Consider the following 4,385-nt stretch of genomic DNA (forward strand, 5'->3'; position numbering starts at 1 on the left):
TCTCTCTCTCTCTCACACACACACACACACACAAGGGCGCCCTCTCACAAACACTCACACAAAACCCCTTTATCTCTTCGGTATGTGGTCAAAGTCAAAGTGTCTCATTCCGTCGCGGTCTCGGGTCCAGACTGAGTGCATATATGCCTCCAGGGGACAAGATCCATTACGTGCTGAGAACTGAGAGTTGGGGGAAAGAAACTATTGGCTTTTCAGCTGAGAGCATGTGTCAGAGGTCTCGAGGCGCCAATGATGCGGTCGACAGTCAGGCTTTTAACGGCTTGGGGCAGATAATCATCCCGTTTTAGACGCAGAAATAGCTCTTTCTTAGAAAAACGATCCTTCGTTGGAAAACCGTTAACCTGAATCCATCAAAAGGAGTTACGTACGCGTCAGTGATACGGGGTTGAGGAATTCACTATATTGAAGTGATAGTTATTAAAACGTTTTATCTATATTTGTGAAAGTTCGCACTTTGGCCGCCTAAAACTTCCGAACCACTGAACTTTCGAATTGGACAAAATTAATGGTGGTTCAGAATCATTTCAATTTCAAGGGTGCACAGTTTTATTGAGGAGCCTGCAGTCACTGCAGTTTAATTTTCAATTTTTTCATTAGTTTCGCTTAGATCTAATCCTGGGAAAGTCCGTCTTCTAAGACGCCATTGTAAACAAGTGAGGTTTCCGTTCACTAGACGTGCACACTGGTTCCACCCTTTGAAATTCTGGAGTGTACAATCACAAAAGCGGAATAAAGAATCAATCCATACATCTGTTATATATTTGGCAACTTGGAAACATATGTGACACTTTTCCCATAAAACTACGACAGCTAGAGAGCTGAAAGCTGGCAAGTACCTGCGAAAAGATAGATAGGTCCCCATGACGGAGCCCGATTTTTGATTTATTGATTTCTTGAATTTAGAAAAATATATTTGACAAAAGGTTCCCTCCCTTCTTTGGCCTTTCAGATTATTCCATTGAGAAACGAAACAAATCTGCGTATGCTGTCCTTCACAACGAAAGTGCTGGAAGTGATATTTCGCGAGGCGCATTTTGTTTTGAGAGTATAGATCTAGATCTTCTAATTTTTGACATCTCTCAAGATTTATTGCTCCATTCCAGTAGATTGTAAACATAGTAGGCCAATGACTTTCCCTTGATATTAATGCACCGATCATTCCTTTCATCGACTCTAATCATAAAGTAAGCTTGGTGTTTCTTTTATTCACAATGATGCTCCATTAGCGATTAACAGCCTAGGCTGTATCATGTTTGGACTGTCAATTTTGTAAAGCTTAACAGAAACGGGATGGACTTAGGGGGGGGGGGGTGATGTCAGCTTTTCACCTTTTCACTATCTATACTCATCTGATGGGTAATCAGAGGATGAGACTTAAATTCTACAGAAGTAAAACGAGTACATGTACAACTCTTGGTATGATCTGACAGAAAATAGACCAGACCACTTTTGAGGAAAACAGAGAATAAAACTTCGCATTAGTCTTTTGCAGGATAGATAAACGTGGAAAGATTGATTATTGAGACAATGGCCTACTGATATCAAGAATCAAACCAAATTTTTTTTTAAAACCCAGAAGGAAACAAAGTTTAGTAAACACCTACCCCAAAAAGAGGAAATGTAAATCCTCCGCTATCCAGATAGGTATTCAACGAGTTGCCTGCATGGTTTATATCAAGCCTCTAGACGTTCTTCATCCAGTGTCGTCACGTCAGAGGAGACTTCTGAAATAAATGCGTTTGGTGGATCATCATCTATCGACCCTGGCTTCTTTTTTTCTCACCTTCAACAAGAATCTGCTTCTGTCCCTAGACTCTGTAAATTATCCCCGTCTCTGCATCTTCCACCCTGCAACTCTGCACACCCACGTCCCCTCAACCGTCTCTGGGGAAATCTTCGCACCTTGCGACCACGTACCTTTGTTTAACAACCTCATTATCTAGATCACACTGCAAATATTACACAGTATCCTTGCGCTCTATCGACTTTTCCCTTCCTTGGAATCAGAAGGCAAGAACGAAAAATTGCATGCAGCAGACGTTGAACAGTGTACACGGATGTTGTTGAGAGCCATAGAATCTTGTCAGCTTTTAATAATATAAGTATGTCACTGCGAGGTTGTGAGTCACAGTTTGCTTTATCTGAGCTAGCAAACTACAACTTTATACTTTTTTGGTACTTTTAGCAAATCAAAACAAACGTCTTGCTGAGCAAAGTAAAATTTATAATACGCGTATATAATATTTTCGAAGCTATTGCGTCGCACTTTCACGCTTTCTGTGTTTCCATGAAGCGCTTATTTAAATTATTTTATATGAACTATGGAAGCTTACTTTTAACATTTTCCCTCAGAACCTTTCTCTTTCTTTTCCCTCATGGCTGGCACTGCTTCTTTTCTTATTTTTCGTTGTTTCTTGCCTCTATTTCTCAGAATCTCGTTGTCCAGCTCTTATTCTTCTCTCTTTTCTTTTTCTCTACTTATTTATTATTCAGCCCCGCCCCTCCCCTCTCTCTCTCTCTCTCTTTCTCTCTCTCTCCATCCCCGTCATGCTATACTCTACTCCTTCAATGCTTCATCCTGCTTCCGTTTCAGCTCCCACTTCATCCTCACATTGTGGCTGTGCGCTTCCTCTTCCTTGCTGACTTCTCTTCTCTGTCCTTTACTTCTTTTACTTCTTCACCCTTCGATTCTTTCTACTCCCCTTTCTTCCCCTCGCACTCTTCCTCTGCCTTCTAGTGCGTTTCCTTGCTAAGAACCCCCCCCAATAACAATAACACAGGAAAACAACAGTCGTTCACGAAAACTAACAAAGAGCCAAAAGCACCAAAAAACCAACAGGTTTTGATTAAAGCATAATGAGCGAGCTAGTAGCATTTCTGTTTTGCACGATGGCTACAAAACAGCACCGCATCTCCGAAAAACAAACACATAATTACATGTCAACAAATACATGTGCACGTATTATGTTTACTGATACTGATAAAAAGCAGACTTCATAGTTCAGGGCGTAGTATTGAGCTCTCCCGAGATTTGCTCTCATTCGATAATTAATTCTTCTGTTTATCATGCTCTAAACTATTCGCTTCTCATTCAGCATACAAATAAATTGAACTGTACACGTAGTCGATATCAGTGCATGCATAACCAGTTTAGTGAGCACACTGTTGACTTAGTTTTAGTAGGAGTTTCAGTTTTAGTACATGTAGGAATTTTACGGGAATTGAAGCACAAAAAAGCCACCAAAGTACCGAAGATTAGAGACGTTATTGAGATTAATATTCAAAGAAAAGGAGGCGAAATGAGGAGGACCATAGATGTTTGATAGAATAGATAGAGCAAACCACTCTGGGGCGCCCGCTAACCACCTACACCTTGCTGTCTCCTCTTCTCACAATTGCCATAATGTCATAATGTTCTTTGTCATAGCGCTAGACTGGTCGGGGTCATTACAAGCATAATAATGGATAATTTATTTTGTAGTCACCACTCCGCACCGAAAAAATCGTATCACAATTTTCTCTTACTCTTTTTCTGACACTTTCACATACCCATCTCTCACATCACCAGTGTCTTTGTTTGAGTCGCTCTTTCCTACAAATTGACGATGCTAATTTTGCTCATGGAGTAGCCGGGGATTTGTGTTTTGACGGAAAAAAGTGATATAAAAGAAATTATGTAAGATTCTAAAAATGATTTTGGGCAGAAAGGATTTATAGCCTACGTATTTGAGAATTAGCTTGGTTTCTGGTTTGTTATTCATTAATATCTTATTTTACAAACCCACCCATCCCTATCAACTAGCGCTTTTTTTTCTCATGAAAAAATGTTCTTTCATTCTTATTCTTTAAAAAATAGTCATCGGTATATTACTTGCCCAAAGTACTCCTTTTTTTATTTCACTGTCGGCATACTTTTAAAAAATCAGGTGGGCTTCCGATGCCACGCAGACATATACACACCATAACAAATGTAAATAGTGAATATATAGCCAATTTAACAGAAGCTATGATTCAAAGAGGAAACATGACTTTCAGTTCGACCCACAGAAATGTTACTTTTCCCTTTTTTCAAAGGGAGGTCCGGTAATCGACAAAGAAACATAATACATGTATAAGATGTATACAGGACAGAAATGTCTGTGGTCTCCCAAAATAGATATTTCTTGATCTGGTTATACATGCCGTCTCAACACGAGGGGAAAAATCCTTTGTTCATCGTAGTAGTCAGAGCTGCGCGTAACATGGTTCAACTTCTCGTTTGAAGATGATGTAAGTATTGGTGTATTAATCGGGATCTCCCCGAGCATGATACCTTTAGCCAGTACTGTGCGTCATTGACGGTGTTGAAATTTAGTTAAATAAAT

This window comes from Aplysia californica, unplaced genomic scaffold (genome assembly GCF_000002075.1).
Source record: "Aplysia californica isolate F4 #8 unplaced genomic scaffold, AplCal3.0 scaffold00532, whole genome shotgun sequence".
Lineage (NCBI taxonomy): Eukaryota > Metazoa > Mollusca > Gastropoda > Aplysiida > Aplysiidae > Aplysia > Aplysia californica.